Source organism: Grammomys surdaster, unplaced genomic scaffold (assembly GCF_004785775.1).
Source record: "Grammomys surdaster isolate TR1022 unplaced genomic scaffold, NIH_TR_1.0 185, whole genome shotgun sequence".
NCBI classification, from domain to species: domain Eukaryota; kingdom Metazoa; phylum Chordata; class Mammalia; order Rodentia; family Muridae; genus Grammomys; species Grammomys surdaster.
Window position 1 is genome coordinate 11,528,696 of NW_021604630.1, and position 18,416 is coordinate 11,547,111.

Consider the following 18,416-nt stretch of genomic DNA (forward strand, 5'->3'; position numbering starts at 1 on the left):
TCCGCTGCTGTTTGGCTTTTGGTAACGTTTTAAAAATCATTTCAGTTAGGGAAAGTTTTATTCATCCCCACCCCACCATACCCCCACCTTGTGTTTATGGGTGTTTTACCTGCGAGCCTGTCTGCATTGCCTGTGTGCAGTACTCCAGTGAGGCAGAAGAGATTGTCTTGGAATTGGAGTTAGAGCCAGTTGGGAGTTGCCATGTGGATGCTTTTGAGAGATAAAGGAAGAAACCACCATTGCAACTGAAGTGTCTGGGCAAGGCAGACTTTACTCTAGATCAAGCCGATATACTTGGAAGAGTGAGTGAATACATAAAAGGAAGTTAGTCTAACTTTGTTAGTGGTTGTGTCTCTTCCTCCTCTTTGATTGAGGTCCCGTTTCACATCCTGATTCGATAGGCTAGTCTGAAAAGAATTGGAGCACAGGAATGGAGGATGGGGAATGGGGTCACTAGGCCAGGCCATCAAATTCCTGGAATAAAGGAGCAGTTCTTTGTGTAAACAGTGTTTTTTCTGGATCTGGAGGATTGAAACATTTGCACCAAAAGTCTTACAAGGTAGAGGAAAATAAAAGGTTTTAATTCTTTGTCCTAACTTGTGTAAGTTTTATAGTATTCATAGAAAAAACTTGTTGTAGTTTAAATATGCTTGGCCCAGGGAGTGGCACTATTAGGAGGTGTGGCCTTGTTGGAGGAAGTCTGTCATTGTGGGCGTGAGCTTTAAGGACCTGATTCATTTTGGCTGCCTGGAAGTCAGTCTAATGTTTGCCTTTGGAAAAAGGTGTTGAACTTTCAGTTCCTCCTGCACCATGCCTGCCTGGGCACTGCCATGGTCCCACCTTGATGATACTGGACTGAACCTCTGAACCTGTAAGCCAGCCCCAATTAAACGTTGTCCTTATAAGAGTTGCCTTGGTCATGGTGTTTGTTCACAGCAGTAAAACTCTAACTAAGACATAACTCTTTTGATATTTCTTATACCCTGGAGATTAAACCGAGGTCTCCGGAAAAAGCAGCCAACAACAACAACAAAAAAAATAAATCCCAAATTCTGCTTGCTTATTTTTAAAATATTTTATTTTATCCCATGTGTATGAGTATTTTTGACTACATGTGCATCTATGCACACTTCATGTATGTGAAGCACCAACAGAAGCCAAAAGGAGTGAGACTCCCTGAGACTGGATACAGATGGTTGTCAGTTGCCATGTGGGTGCAGGGAACTGAACACTAGCCGTCTGTAAGAGTCCTGTGAACGACCTCAATGACAACAAGTCTTTCATCTTTCCTATTGGTGCTCTGGGTTCTGAGAAGATAAACATTAGAAAAAGATTATAGTTACCAAATAATTTACATTTGTATCATTAAACTTTCTAATATATCAAATATGGAATTAGATATTAGATATCCAGTATATCATATAAGAACAAATAAACCGTCCCTTTTTAAAGGTAGTTTTGTCAGGATGCACTGGGTCTGAGGTTTCCCCTAGCTGATCTGGAGTGACGTGATTGCCTTTCTTGGATTAAGAAACAAACACGTTCGAGTCAGTCATTGGCACGTAGGTGGTTAATTAAGGAGAGAGAATGGATGAAGTCTGTACTGGGATGTAATTACCAGAGTAAAGAGGGCTTGTGATCGAGCGCCGAAAGGCCGAAAGGTCGCTTGCATTCACTGATTAGACGGGAGAGGAGGAATAGACCAAGGAGGTGGAGAAGGACTAGCCAGAGAGAAAGAAGGAAACCAAGTGGCTAATTTTGGTTGTCAACTTGACCACATCTGGAATCAACTAAATCCCAAGCAGCTGGGTACATTTTCTTCCATGGGGGGGTTTCTTTATTGGATCGTTGAAGGTGGGAAGACACCCTCAAAATCCAAGTCATGCCCCCTGGTGGCAGCCTACATGAAAGGCCATGGAAAGTGGAAGATTTTGCCTTTTGCCTGCTTGCCTGTCTTATCTGTCCTGTCTATCTGTCCCACTGCTGAGACACTGCTTTCCCAGACCAGATTCCGACAAGACTGAAGACCATCTGACTTCCAGCCTAGTAGACATCGGGAGACAGCCATCGTCGTCCTATTTGGACCATATCTGTAAACCACTCTAATCAATTTGTGTGTGTGTGTGTGTGTGTGTGTGTGTGTAACTGAACCTAGTCAGTGTAACTAAGAAGAGTAACCAGCAGCATCTCATGAATCGGAGTCCCTGACTGAATAAATTGGAAAAAGCAGGTAGAACACCATAATTCATCTCTTTGCTTCCTTACTGCCTCGTTTTCACACCACCATAGCTAGAACCATCTAGTACCACATCTGACTACAGATACATAATATATATTATACATTATACCTCAAACGTCTTCCAACATAAACCATTTATAAGAAACATCAAGTTATTTGGGAAATTATAGGTTTCCTCCTATTGTTAATTATATGAATGTGCACTTAGAAAATTAAAGTGGCTCACATCTTTAGATCTCAGCATGGAGGGGGCAGAGACAGGCAGATCCCTGTGAGTTCAGGGCCTAGTCTACTCTACATAGTGAGTTCTAAGCCAGCCAGGGTGTCATAATAAGAGCTTGTCTCAGAGCGGGGGAGGCGGAGGAGAGAGGAAGAGGGGGAGAGAACTGTCTATATAGTCTGTTAATAGGGTGTGTGTGTGTGTGTGTGTGTCCATGTCCCTGCCTTGCTCCTGACCCACCTGTGGCAGGTAGGGGAGAGCTGGCCCTGAGATTATGAAATGGGAGAGCCATCATTGCCTCTTACTGGCTGCAGCACTCGGGAGAGCAGGACCCACATCTCTCCTGGACAGCACAGTAGAGCTGGCCCTGGTGGTGTAGGGACAGGTGATCTGGCCCCAAGGACAGGCCATCTGGAGAGCTGGCCCGGCCCCTTGCTGGCTGCAGTGTTGGGTAAGCTAGCTGGGGTAGTGCTGGAGAACGCACCCTGGTGGTGGGATCTAGAAGATCTGCTAGGCTGAACAACTCAGCTACCCCTCAGGCCCACATCCAGGGCTTTGAGTTGGCCTACCCCCAACATCTACCTCATCTGTGATCTGCTGGAGTGTGTGAAAGGGTCAGTCCTGCAGATCCAAAGCTGAAGGGTCTTCACCACATGGGGCAACCACAGGATATCTAAGAGGAATCTCAGTGACGATTCAATATTGACAGTGTAGCAGAAGCCAGAGACCTCAAACCAGACCAATGATTCAACGCAATGAACATTTGCAAGTAAAGACCATGGACACAGATTCTGTGACACACAGATACGCTACAGCTTCCAGGACAAGACTTTTTAAAATTAATTTACTTTCTTTTCTGGGGAGGTTGCAAGGACAAAAGGTAGGTATGAATAGATGGGGAGATGAAGAGATTTGGGGTGCATGATGTGAAATCCACAAAGGATGAATAAAAACCTTTAAAAAAGGAAAAGAAAGAAAAAAAGAAAGACCTGTATTGTATTGAACTTTAACACTACCAGATCTCAGGTAATGCCATTCCGAAAGTTCATGTTTTAAAGTGCCAGCAGAGGGCAGTCGACCCCAAACTTCTGCTTTTGAAGTTTAATAATCAGTTTTCCTCATTGAAAGTACTAACAGGCTTTCCATTTCAGTCTGAGGAGATAGCTATTGAAAATTGATAAGCATACAGCCAGAGAAGATATGCTTAGCATGCAAGGCAGACTAGGTTCAATCTTCCATAATCCCCTCCAAAAAATTATTAGTAGGTTTGGCCAGTAGAAAATGAATATGAAAGTGTTCAAGTTTTCCCAAAGGTTTATTACTCATCTTATATTCATACATTAGATAGTAAATTTATTTATTTTTTTACTGTGTGTCATGATGGATGCTGTTGTTTAGGATTGGAATAAAATCTTTTCCTTATATTTTGGCATTTTTATTTTGCTGGGCAAGAGGCATATATAAACAAAAATAGGATCAGATGTGTTTTATATTACATTAAAGATCTTAGAAGGACAGGATTAATTTTGCTAAAGAGTGCTTCAAAAGAATTTCAAAAGAGTGCTTCGCGGCAGAACACAACCTTACAAAAGAAGCTTAGTGTCTGAATTTTCACATTAAAATGGTGAATCGGGTTTGTGCATTTTCCTTTCCTCCCTCTGAAAAATAGACGTTATGCTTAAAAAACCCATAATTCTAGAAAGACTAAAAAGAAAGGATAGGGAAACATAACCACATTTAGGAAGCTGTGTGTGTGTGTGTGTGTGTGTGTGTGTGTGTGTGTGATGTAAAAATAGGTCAGTAATATGTTTAACAGAACCAAGAAAACAAAATCACAAGCTAGCACTGGGCAAACCCGGCCCAGCCGTGTCACATAACAAACTCTTCAGAGGAGCTTCCAAGGTTTTAAAGTTTCCAGATTTATGCCTCTGAGAGCAGATGACTGCAGAGGGAGCTAAGACAAGGAAGGCTGGGGAGAAAGCGGTTGAAAAGAAGCAGGGGTCCCACCTGCTCACCTGGCAGATGTTTGTGTGCTTATTCTCACTGAGGGAAATTAAGGGGTCCCCACCCAAACCCCGCAAGGTGCTTACCCAGGTTAGTTCCCAGACCAGAGCAGCTAGACTTCACCCTCCAGGTGGAAGAAGAAGAAAGACTCTTCCCTTAGAGCCTCTGGCCTTCTGTAAAGAGAATACATGGGTTGCTTAACTGTTTTAAGAACAGGATTGGACTGTATAGTCTAGGCTGGTCAGAAACTCATAAACCTCCTGCCTCCGCCTTTAAGTACCGGCATTACAAGTGTGAGCCGCCATGTCCAGCTTGCTCGTTGACTCTTAGAGGAGTCCTAAAGCCACTATAAATTGAAGCTGGCATTAGTTGGTAAATGCCTACAGAACATCATACTTGGATCTAGCACCTATAAAGCTGCTCGGAACACTTTATTAACCTACAGCTGGCAAACCCACCTAACCAGAGCCTACCTTATAATTAAGTATTGAATATCCCATATAGCTTAGTAATATTTTAGGGAAAATGAATACCCCCACCGCCACCCCAATCAAGTTAAAAAGTCATTCAGGTATGCCTGGCACCTTCTCTACATCACCCTACACTGAAACACAAGCTTTAGATACAGGAGGATGCTGGTTAGTTTCTGTCAACCTGTCACCTGGGAAGAGAGAACCTCAGGTGAGGAAGTGCCTCCATAAGATCAGCCCATGTGCGGCATTTTCTTAATGACTGATATGAGGGCCTGGCCTGCTGAGGGCGATGCCACTCCTGGGCAGGCGGTCCTGAGTTGTGTAAGAGAGAAAGCTGAGCGAGCCTTGGAGAGCAAGCCAGTAAGCAGTGCTTCTCTGTGCCCACTGTTTCGGTTCTTGCCCCTAAGGTCCTGATTGAACTCCTGCCCGGCTTCTCCTCCTCCTCCTCGTCCTCCTCCTCCTCGTCCTCCTCCTCCTCGTCCTCCTCCTCCTCTTCCTTCTTCTCCTCCTCTTTTTTTTTTTTTTTGGCAGTTTTTGTGATTTTATTTAAACACAAAACATGCATGCAAGCCATCTATTCATTTTCTTCGCTGCGTAGCCTGGCGTTGAGATTGGTGACTCTGATGGCCAGCTGTGCTGCTCTTTCTATGATGGCTTTTCGGTTCTTAGAGGACACATTGTGAACAATCTCAGCACAGTAAGATTTGTTGCACATCAGCAGCCCGCCCAGCTCCTTGACATTGTGGACCAGAAACTTCCGGAAGCTGCTAGGAAGCATGTGCTCGGGTTTCTTGTTGTTCCCATAACCAATCTTGGGCATCAAGATCTGGCCTTTGAATCTTCTCTGCACAGCGTTGTCAGTGCCTCTGGGTTTCCGCCAGTTTCGCTTAATTTTCACGTATCGGTCTGACTGGTGCCTGATGAACTTCTTGGTCCTCTTTTTGACGATCTTGGGCTTCACCAGAGGCCAGAGAGCAGCCATGATGCTGCAAAAGAGACGGCAGTCACCTCGCAGGCAGCGCCGAGGAAGAAGGAAGAGCCTGGCTTCTCTTCTTGGTGGACTGTCACCTGTAAGTTGAAGCAAACCCTTTGCTCCCCAGTTTGCTTTTGGTTATGGTGTTTATCACAACAGAAAGCAAACTAGAACGAGGTATGCTCGGTACGATCACTGCAGAGATTCCTGATGCTGTGACGTATGCTGTTCAAGATGGGAGCGGAGTCCAGTGAAGTTGCTTTTGGTTTTTATCTGCACTTGCTGTGTCTTGAACCAGACTTGATGACATTCTTGGTTTTCCCTTTGAGTCCTATGAATGTATTTTTGAAGATACTCATTCTACAGGCTGCATATACTCTGCTTTGAACTACTCAAAAGGTGAAGGCAAAGCATGGTAAGCAAAGAAGGAGAAAATACACTGCGCCACACTCTGTCTGGCCAAATCTCTTCTTCACGTGTGATGCTCCATTCCACAGCTCCGGCAGATGTCCCTAAGCACCGAGTTCCTTTGCCCACGGACTTCCAAATGATCCATAAGCTACCAAGGAGGAAAGAGTCCGAATGTGACAGTTCTTCATCAAGAGGACAATTCCCAACAGAGCCGTTCTTCCTTTGTGTTTGTTTCTTAATTTTTCAAAAGTAAACATTTCCAAAACTAAATATCCCCAGACGAGAACAGTTTCAAAGCCAGTAGATGGGAAGCACGAAGAGGGATCGTAAAGCCCTGAGCTCTATTTATTATTCTGGATGACAGATATGAAAAGGACTTAGATCATCATCTTCCTCATCATCATCATTATTATCGTCTTTTAAAAAGCTTTTGTGTATATGATTCATTTTATGATTTAAAAGAATTACAGGATAAAACAATATCATTCCCAAAATGTTATCTACACTTCACTTTGCTTTTAGATAATGTAATTATAAATTGACATCTTATGAAACTATGACAAAATATAATAATGAAGAAGAGGTTTCCAGGCATAAAGAGACAAGGAGCTACTTGAAAAGAAAGAAGGAGCATTTAAGTCAGGGCAAGAAGGCTTGAGAGAGTCTGGCATGAACCAATACCTGAAGATACAATGGAAGAAAATTATCCTGTGCAGGAAAGCTGTGTGTATTTTGGTTTGATGTGAGATGCTACCCGTAAGTCCTGTGTTTGTGTACTTGTTTCCTGCATACTGGCTGGTTGCTCTGGTCATGAACTCTACATGGAGTCCCAATGAGGAAGTAGCCTCAGGGGATGGGCCTTTACGTTTTATGGCACAACCTAGTTTGTGTTTGGTCTCTGCTTCCTGTTCCATCAAGATCTGAAGAGCACCAGCTGTCTTGTTCCCACCCACAGATCCTCCAGGTAGACTGTACCCTCTCAAACTATGAGCCCACCTCTCCCCAAGTTGCTTCCTTCTGGGTAATTTGATCACTATGACATGAAAAGCAGACAGTACACCGTGAGAACAGGCAGGTTAGTGTGTGCATCTTGGCATGCTTTCAAATGAAAACAATACAAGGTTATAGAATCATCTAGGTATAAAAATGCTAGAACTCTAAGAGAACAAAGTGCCACTGGGCATGGTGGTGCACACCTCTAATTCCAGCACTCGGGAGGCAGATGCAGATGGATCTCTATAAATTCAAGGCAAATCTCGTAGAGTTCCTATGTAGGTTACTTAGTAACACCTTGCCTCTAAAATAACAGAAGGACTGTCCTCAGATTTCCCTGAAATACTAAATTTCAACTATTAGGGGAGAATGTTCACAAAATTTTGAAAAGAAAGTTCGCACTTCAAGAATTTTAAAGGGAACTCAACCAAGTTCCCTGTTAAGTGTAATTGAAACAGAAATGATCAAATATCCAAGAGTCCAGTAAAATATTCTCAAGTCATTACTCTGAGCAATTAAAAATAATTTGACTTAAGTTGGGGATTTTATACTTTAATGTGTTTTGCTTTGTTTTGCTTTTGTTCTTGAGATGACAGCGTATAACTATGTAGCTGTGGCTGACCTCACATTTATTAGAGAAGCCAAGCTGGCTTCAAACTCATAACCCATTTCTGGCTAAAGGAGAATACCCCCTCTGGCGTTTTCTTGACATATCACATTGGGGACAGCATTCAATCATACCATCTCAAGGGATTACAACTGGGGCTGCCTGAACAAAGTTTCATGACCTGGATGGCTTAAATAAATAAATCTAGGTTTTCACAATTCTGGACACTTCGAGTCTCTAATTAAGGTACAAATAGAATGGTTCCTTCTCAAGCCTCTTTGGTTTGTAAATGACCACCTTTGCTCAGTTTTCTCCGTGTATTAGGAGTTTAGGTGAGAATGGCCCTCCATAGGCTCATGTATTTAAATATTTGGTGGAACTGTTTGGGAAGGATTAGGAGGTATGGCCTTATTAAAGGAGATGTGTCACTGGGAGAGGGCTTTGAGGTTTCAAAAGGTCGTGCCGTTTCCGGTTAGTTCTCTCAGCTTTATGCTTGTCAATCAGACACAAACTCTCAGCTGCTGCTTCAGTGCTGTGCCTGATTACCTGATTGCCATACAGCCCACCATGATGGTCATCTCGGTCAGGAGGCTTTGTCAAAGCAGTAGAAATGTAATTAAGGCAGTATACCTGTATCCAGATTATTTTTCTAGTAAGAATAGTACTCACACATGGGTCACTGTGATTATCCAATTTTAACTCCATCAACTCTGGACTGAGATGTAACTCAGTGGTAGAGCATTTGCCTAACACATACAAAGCCTTGGGTTCTATTCCCAGCTATGAGACTGTCTTCAAAATAGTTACATTCAGAAGTATTGAACGTTAGTACTTTTAATAGATGAGTTTTGGAGTTTATGCCACAATAACAACCCATATTGCTAGGTCAAGCTGTTGTTTGTCAAGTTTCTGTACCGTAACATCAGAATTATGCTATTTGAAACTGATAAATACTCAAGTGAATGGAAACTACTTCAGTACTTCATCAAACTTCAGCCCGCAAGCTTTAGCATCTATTGACAATCCCTGCTCCCCGCAGGCTGTCATTATGCTAGCCTGTCAATACATTACTCTTCCTAGTCCATCATTCCGTCCATAGTTAGCAATCTGCTGCAAAGATGAGCCTTCCTACCTCAGTGATTTGTTTATGTCAGTACGGACATGTGACTTACTACTGTCCCTCCACTCCCTCCCTCTTCCCTCTACTTTGACTTAAATTGATTCCCTCCAAGCTGGTGCTTGGGTCTGCTTTGCGTGTTCTTATTTGTTTCCCCCCCATCATTTCCTTCTTTGTTGTGCAATATGCAAAAGTGTTTCAAGCTCAGAATGTGTGTTCCTGGCTTAGCCAGTGTACTTTTAGCAGAGTGTGGCAGAGCTGTTGCCTCTGAGTTCACTCATGAGCCAAAGGCACAGTCCTTACATATACTCTGCCCTGATAAATCTTCTTCATCAGTTCCTGCTTATTATTCACAATCCAGCATCATTGATTCCAATTTGTAATCACCCACAGTGGAAAAAATTAAATAAAAGTTTAAAACCCTCTCTTTTGTTATTATCAATGTACCTGTCTGTCTGCTTACTTCAATATGTCTACCATCCTGACTCCACTTCTATTCTTACTAGAGATCAAGTTGATGAAAGCTGTATCATTTTTTGCTCCTCATGATAAACCATAGGGTACTCAACTGTTAAAACATAGTCAAGGTCAAGCTCCTAGATATATCTATTTCAATTTCTAAATAAATTGTGATCCCACTGTTGTAGACACTGGGCTAATTTTTGTTCTGTAATATATGTTGGTAGAAGAAATTAGAATGTATTTTATGGAAAAATTGAAATCACAGGCTCTGTTTACCTTCTTATCAGTATTTGACTGTGTAGCTGCTGCTTCTTAGTTCCAGGGGATTTGCCTTCTCTTCAATCCAAATCCAAACATAGCATAAATCTGGTCACTCTGCTTCACTAAGAAATCATTTTCACTTTGTCATATAATTTAATAACTATTATAATTTCATTTTCTTTCTTTATTTTTTTTTATTTTTTATTTTTTTTTGGTTTTTCGAGACAGGGTTTCTCTGTGTAGCCCTGGCTGTCCTGGAACTCACTCAGTAGACCAGGCTGGCCTCGAACTCAGAAATCCACCTGCCTCTGCCTCCCAAGTGCTGGGATTAAAGGTGTGCGCCACCACTGCCCGGCTATAACTTCATTTTAAAGATAGTTTATTATAAAAACTTCTAAATAAATAAAAACATTGCATACCAAAATGAAGCAGACCGAACTCTGTACAACTCAGTTAACTTATACACAGTTAGAATTGGCATTCAGACAGAAGCTTTGAGGCTTCACATTGACTTCTACACTTTCGGTATTCAATATATGTGATGCACTCAGCCATCACCTAAAACAACAATGATAAAAACTGTAACAGAATTAGCGCTGGAAAAACAATTAACGCTACGTTCCCTTTCTGTCCGTCACCTGTATCCGTCCTCCCTCATCCCTTATATTTCTTGTTCTGTCTTCACGTGACACTGTACTTTCATATTAAATTAATGTTACTGTTTTATATAGATATGTGCACTGAATTTTAAAAATATTTATTTATTTTATGTATATGGATATTTTGCCTGCATGCATATATGTGCATCTCATGGAAGCTGTCCCCGAGGAAGCCAGAAGGGCATTGGATGCCTGGACTTGACTTTATGGAGAGTCTGAGGTGACATGTGGATGCCGGGAACCAAGCACGGGTTCTCTAAAAGAGTAGGAAGTACTCTTGACTGCTGAGTCTTTTCTCCAGATGCTACCCGACCCTCAGCCCTAATTCTTAAACAGCCCTGTGAACGGATCAAGACAGAGGCTGTGGCTCCCCCCACTTCACGGAGGAGAAAGCAAGTCTCTAAGGGATTCAGGTGTTAAGACAGACTCTTACAGCTGGGAGGAAAATATGTTCCTCCAAATCCAGCAAATCGTCCATCTTTCTATGGAACAGAAAGTGTAGAGAAAGACGTTGCAGTTATAAAGCAAGACAAATCATATCTTTGTCAGTTTACAAAAACATTTCAGCTTAAAAGCTTTTTGCTTTAGAAACTTCAGTCATGAAAAATTGTGTAGCCAGTACCCTTCATTCCCGTATTACATTTGCTGAAGGAAATGATACAACTCCTTTTGCCAGGTTGGTCGGATGCTAATTTTTCTCCACTTTTCCCCCTGTGGAATATATTTTGACTCTGAACCCTTCCTTGCCCCGTACAAATCATAATCCCTGCCTCACACACCTTTGCACAGCCTCCCTGTTCAGCAGAGAGGGGGTCACAAGTGTAGTGCACTGCTTAAATCCAGCCACAACTAGTCCACTCCAGACAGATGAGAGTCTCTCACACGATGACAATAAACTGGAAAGGTAGTCCACTGTGGTGCCACCTGCTTTTCTGAAGTACTTGCATCTCCTGTGTTGTGTGACCCCCGTTAATAGCGAACAGTTAATGAGCGTTGTTCCACGTTCTCTTCATATATAAAAGATGGAAACATCAGGCTCCTCTCACGGTTTGGGTAACCACAGCTTGAAGACAACAGACCTCACATAACAAGGTGAGTTGCAGAACAGTCACCTCAGGAAGCTTAAAAAGTGAGATTTGGTTGCTGGGCTGGGGATGTTGCTAGGTTGGTAGAAGGCTTGCCTAGCAGGCCTGAAGCCCCGAGTTCGATCTCCTACACCTCTTTAACTTGGCGGTACACACACCTCGAATCCTATCACTGTGGAGTTACGAGGATCTGTTCAAAGTCACCCTCAGCCAGGCATGGCGGCGCATGCCTTGCCTTTAACCCCAGCACTTGGGAGGCAGGGGGAGGGGCAGGCAGATCGAGGCTATCTTGGTCTACATAGCTAGTTCCAGGATAGCCAGAGATTCACAGTGAGACCCTGTTTCAAAAAAAAAAAAAAAAAAAAAAGCCAAAGTCATCCTTAAATCTTTAACTGCACGGTAAGGTCTCTGCCAGCCCTAAAGAGGGAAAAAAAATTGAAATGAGTTACAGAACTTATGACTCCTTTAGCCAAAGTCAAGTGTAGTCACGCTTCACTTGCCAATGTGGCTGCTTTCTCGGCTCTCTGTCCTTAGGCAGATTTGCCGAAGGAAACGATAACTTCTATCATTCTCCCGATATCACAGTATAGACTCACACACACTTGGGTGATCCAGGCCAACCATTCCACATAGACATGTGTCAAACATGAGGTACATGCAGCTGTTCCCAGTGAAGCATGGGAGGCTTTACGAAGTAGGAGTGAGTACCTTCTACAATAATGACGTGAAACCAAGAGTGGCAAACACAGACCAGTAACTGTCCTTATTACCACCATCAAGCGTTATGTGGTGTACCTAATTATACGTGCTAGACTTTTATGTGACTGGTGGCACCACGGCGGGGGTTGTTTACACCACAAACACACGGCCGTGCAGTATACATCTCTAGGCAATGGCTTCTTAGCTTCCATTATAAGATCCTGTCGTACTGGCCAGTCTACTTTTGACAGAAGAGTTAGCACGACTATGAGATCACTGAAATGGAGAGAAACCTTTTTTTTGGGGTTTTGAAGGAAATATGTTTGGAATGAGAAGCGCTAAGGATCATTCTCGACACTAACCACAGTGGGTTGGTAGGAATGCTTCCTGCTTTACCTCAAGCCAAGGAAAGGTTCGCTCGGGATCTTGCAGGGCTTGCTCTGTGTTCTTTACCATGCTAAGGCATAGTGAGCTATATTTTGCCCATGGGAAGTCTAGAGGGCCAGAGATGCCATTAGCAGTTTTGGATACTGTAAGATCGCCTTTCCCTTCCAAGGTCTAGCAGGGCTAAGAATCAATCTTGGACCAGAAGGTAGGAGGTCAATTTGGGGGCTTCCTGTGCGGCGAAGGTGTCAGATGGAGTGGAACTGAATGCATATACATATGTGTGTGATGTGGGCAGATGTGACTGATGGCAGGACAACCAATCAGCATCCAGAAAAAAAAAATCCGTATTCTTCAATATGTGAAGTGCAGTTAACTTCATGGTGGGGACATGAGATGGAGGATACTATGAGACTAAGGTACCCTTGGATTTGTCAAGCTCAGAAGCGAGAGACCATTTTCCAAAGGGAGATCTTTTCTGCACACCTCCACGCTTACCTTTCCTTTCTGCCCAACCCATCCTTACCTTTCCTCCCACTTCAGCTGATAAACTATAATTACCAGACTGGGAGAACAGGTTGGGGAGATAAAGCGAGGGAATAGAGGAAAATAGGTTTGTCTTCCCACTTTGGCCTCTCGTTAGAAGACCCCAGCAGTGGGAAACAGGCTGAAACTGGAAACTTTCATTGTTATCCACAGCATCCTCATACCATAGCTTTATGGAATTTAATCTGGCTCTAGATAGAAGTTTTTATTATTTAGAAGAAGCATTAGGGAACCACCTGACTTTTTCATTTCTGGACAGAGATAGATCGTTTTCTCCTGAATACATTTTAAATGGATGGGATGTAAAATAGGCTTTCTTTCCAATCAATCTTGCCTGTGAAACATGCTGGGGATGTATGGATTATTAAGGCATTTAATCTTCACCAAATGGGATAAGTCTTTTTTGAGTGAGAATGAGAGAGGAGGGTGGAGGAGGAGAAAAAATGTACACGTTACATATTCATGTGTGCTTATGGGTTCACATGTGTATGTGTGTGCATACAAGAGTGGCGGCCAGAGACTGAGGTTGGCTAGCTTCCTCAATTGCTTGCTAACTGGAGTCACAGACAGTTGTGAGCCTCCTGACCTGGGTTCTGGCAACCAAACTCAGGTCCTCTAGAAGAGCAAAATGTGCTCTTAACAGCCGAGCCATCTCTCCAGCCCCTATGCTAGCTTTTATGAGGGTTCTGTGAAGGAAACTCAGGTCCATGTTTGTGTAGTGGGTATCTTACTGACTGAGCTGTCTCCCAAGCCCCTGATATAGGCCTGTTTGTATTCCCATTTTACACATAAGGAAATGAGTCCAGAGAGATGTAAAACCAAGTTGACAATAAATGGCAGAAACGAAATTTAATTGCAGAGCCTACACTCTTGATGCTCGTTCTCTATGGGTTTATGACTACAGAGAGTAAATTCATAAAAATGGGGCAATCTGGCCTGTGTTTTAAAATTTGTCTCAATATGGCAAACATGCTTTTAAAATATATCTTCCTATAGTTCCTATAAATAGAGACCTTCACTATTCTGCATATGTTCCCTAGATCATACTTTTCATGGTGGGATCATAATACTGTGAAATTAGATGATTCTTCATTAACCATAGAACAACCTAGCAACCACTAGATAGGCAGTGGATTCTCACAATACTTACATATGATAAAAAAAAGGAGGGGGCAGAATTATTATTCCCAGGGAATCTTTATCAGTCACTGTACTTTCAGGAAAACTGAAAACAGGGAGAAAATTAACTTAGAGACGTTGGACAAGGTGTTGGAAGATGTAGAAGGACATAAAGAGAAAGAAGGACACACCTCAGAGTACAAAAGCTTTGTCATGGTCCCTGGGCCAGAGCTGCTGAGTGTCTGAAAACCCTGCACTCTGAGAGTCTCTGGTGATATTGGCCTCCTGGTTCTTTAATTCTATGGAATGGGAAGGAACATGCCTCCTTTTCCTTTCCTGTCTGTCAATCTTTCCCTGGAATGTTCGAGGTGATGTGAAAGAAATCAGATAGGAGAGAGTAGAGTGGAGAATCACAGCTCTTTTCTTACCTGGAGTCAGAGGGACTCATGGATTTCCCAGGTATGACATTCACAAGTCCCCAAGACTGCCTTCTCTTCTGACACCAGCTACAAGTTAATAGGGTCTCAAGAACACAAAGCTGATGTGTAGTTATGGTTTATTGTAGACAGAGTACAGAGGAACATGGATGGAATTCCTAGACTTCCAAGTGCAAGGTCTTTCCAATTGAGGTACAAATGGTACCAATTCCTCCCAACAGTGTGTGCTAATCTGTGTGAGTCCAACCAACTGGGAAAGCTTGCCTGAGCCTTGTGGACTTTGTAAAGGGAGCACCGTTTCATAGATATAGTTGTCTACATGCATAGCTAACCTTAGCTGTCGCGCCCTACAGAATCTGATGATTCATGATCCAAAGCTCTCACTGAATTACATTGTTAGTGATGATTGTGTGGTGTGTTCCAAAGCCCTCTGGTAAGCAAATAAATGAATATTAGGCCGGACATTCCACCAAAGAGTAGAAGACAAAGCCCAGGACATTCTTTAGTGAACATCAATATTCTTACTGTGAACCAAGTCTTCTTTTCAAGATATCACTGCTCTATTTGCTTATTTGATCCTGAAAGCCATTTAACTGAATACCCTATGGTGTCTGCTCTCTGTCGTTGTGGTAAATAAAATACCTAAGAGAAGTAACTGGGGAGGAGGAAATTTTTGGTTTTGTTCTTGAATTCAGGAGTTTTACACTATGACCAGCGGCTCCATTTACTCTCTGGCCCGTGCAAGTCACAGTGTCATAGCATGGTGGGGAGAAGATACTCACCTTGGGACCTCTGGGAGTCAAGAGGAGAGGGAAGTAGGAGCTGGGTCACAAGGTTTTCAAGAGAATACTGAAAATAGCCTAACTTCCTTCCATTAAACTTCACCTTCCTCCAGTGGGGGATCAGGCCCTCATCACAAAAGCATTTGTAGAGTGTTTAAGGTTTAAATAATAAAAAATCTAAACAATAACATCCAAAGCCTTCAAGGGAATTTTAAAAACTTTATTTATAGGTCATGAAATAGTGACTCTGTATATGTAATGGCTATTCTTGTTTGTCAACTTGACTGTATTTGGTGTGAACTACAATCCAGAATTGGGAGGCTCACCTGTCATCCTGATCTTGAGGCTGGGAGATACAAATTTCTGTCCTGGATCTTGAGGTGTAGTGGCTATGAATCCCAGGAGACTATGGCAAGGCAATCTCTGAGTTCAAGGTCATCTGGGGCAAAGCACATCCCAGATCTAGGCGTGGTGGTACACACCTTTAATATGGGCCACGCCTTCTACTGGATACCTACATAAGGACATTGGAAGAAGGAAGATTTGCTTTTCTTCGACTGCTTGCCTTGTGGGACTGAGCAACTACTAGATCCTTGGATTTCCCTTCACAGCTGACATTGTTGGGAAGTTGGACTATAGACTGTAAGTCATCATAACAAATTCCCTTACTCTATAGAGAACCATAATAAGTTCTGTGACTCTAGAGAACCCTGACTAATACAATACATAAAGTGGATTTTCACTTATCATATCTTACCCTTAGTAATATTTAAAATTTACAGACATTCAGACTTTTGCCATTTAATCATACCCTCTCCTAATTAATTAATTAATTGTGTAGCAAAAGTATAATTTAGAGACAAATTAATTCAAGAACAGATTATATAGTAATTTCACATTTATTAAGATCTGAATTAAAATTTAAAACTCATTGTCACAGCACAAATGAATACTATGCTCTAAAAGTAATGTTGAAATTCTTGCATTTATTTTATTAAAAATGAAATTGATTCATGGTGTTATCCATGTTTTTTTCTATTATGGATTAAGAATAAATATTTTAAGCTTTTAAACACAGGTATTTTCATTCAAAACATATATGAGATAAAAATAGTATTTACTAAACAGCCAAAAATTCAAATGAAATTTTATTGATCCATTTTCCTTTCCTTAATACTAGATTCTTTTAATAGTTCTAGAGAGATTTTGTTGCATTAAATAACACCTTTACTGAAACTGATACAAAACATGGATGGGTCTCCAACAATCTTCTTGAAGTAGATTTGTGTATTTGTTATTTTTCCTTAGTAAGATTTTGGACTCTGATATTTTGATTATTTTAATAGTAATACTCTTGGACAATAATACAATAATTTTAAAAGGTCACACAGTGCAGGGCTCAATGATCCCCCTGAGTATTTCCTTCTTATGTAAGTGTCTCCAGATTTGGGGGTTTCATTCAGGGTGAGGCTTTATTGGGCTCATCATTCTGAAGGTCCACCACACCCTAAGGGGATCTTAAATGTTTATGGGACAAAGTTTTCTGTAAAACTCTAGTAAAACGAATGGAGCCTTCTTTCAACTATCGTTTAAGCATATAAATGCACAAGACTATAAAAGATTTCACATATATTGAGATATATTCACTTAAATACATTTAGAGAAAATATGGGAACTACCACTATATATGCTAAAATAGAGCAATCTAGTAGCTGGTCAAATAATTGTCTAGATTTTACACTGCAGATAAACATCGTGATATTTTGTAGTGTCCTCAGCAGCTGAAATGTGATAGCAAAAGGGAAACACTCTACCAGCCTCTGAATTCAGATACTCTTAATAATTAATAGATCAATACTTTTGATACTGTGGCCACTTTTCTGCACTCATGAGGATATCTATCTTTCTATCTCTCTGTCTTTCTCTCTATCTACCTACCTATCATCGATCTATCTATTTACTATCTATCTATCTATCTATCTATCTATCTATCTATCTATCTATCTCATTCCTACTTACAGATCACTTGGAATATAACCCCAAATTCCTTGATTAAGGCTTCTATACTCTACAACCATGAAGTAGTCTACATGACAAGAAGCTGGGCAACAAACAAAGACATCTTCTGACTCAAGAAGGAAAGAGAAACTGAAATCTGGTGAAAGCATTTTGAGGAAAATAAAACCCTAAGTTTAAAGGACACTTAGGGAACTACATCAACATGTCATAATCATTTGCTTTCATTTTCTACTGACAGGAACCTAGCCTCACAGCTGCTGTGGGGAGGCAGATCAACTTGACTTTCATATAGGCCCCATGAAAGGACAAAGCAAACTGTAGTTCTATGTCCTTATCCAGGAATAGAGTTGGCAGGGCCAGTCTAGGGCTGGAGCCAGAGCTTTGAAGGGGTCCAGGTTGTGGTTTTGGGGGACCAGACTCTTCCCCCTGGGTTGTGGTTATCAGTCCTTATAAAGCTGTATTTCAGATAGCCCATGTTCTCTTTGCCAACATTGTCTGACTTAACACTCTGCTGACCTTGCCCACGCCCCTCACCCTCACCCCACAAGTATATATACTTAATAAATTTGCTTGACATAAGTCTTCAGCTTATGCAAGACTTCCTGGTCTCAGATGTTGCTTTTTGTCTTCTTTCTTACTCATCCCTGCCCCTCCCACTTACCGTTCTGGATCTTTATGTCTACAGGTGTGGTCAAAACATAACTGACTAAAACTAGAAAGATGATGGAGAGATGGCTCAGTGGCTAAGAGTGCTTGCTGCTAGTGGAGAGGACTCAAGTTCAATTTCCAGTATCATGTCGAGAGACTCACAATTGCCTCTAACTACAACTCCTGGATATCCAGCTCCCTCTTCTGGTCATCTCTGGCACCTGCATCTCTCTCTCTCTCTCTCTCTCTCTCTCTCTCTCTCTCTCTCTCTCTCTCTC

General features: G+C 41.9%; 1 pseudogene; it reads right to left on the reverse strand.

Moving 5' to 3' along the window:
• Positions 1-5,510: 5,510 nt before the first annotated feature.
• LOC114621796 lies at positions 5,511-5,918 on the reverse strand (annotated as a pseudogene).
• Positions 5,919-18,416: the final 12,498 nt, after the last annotated feature.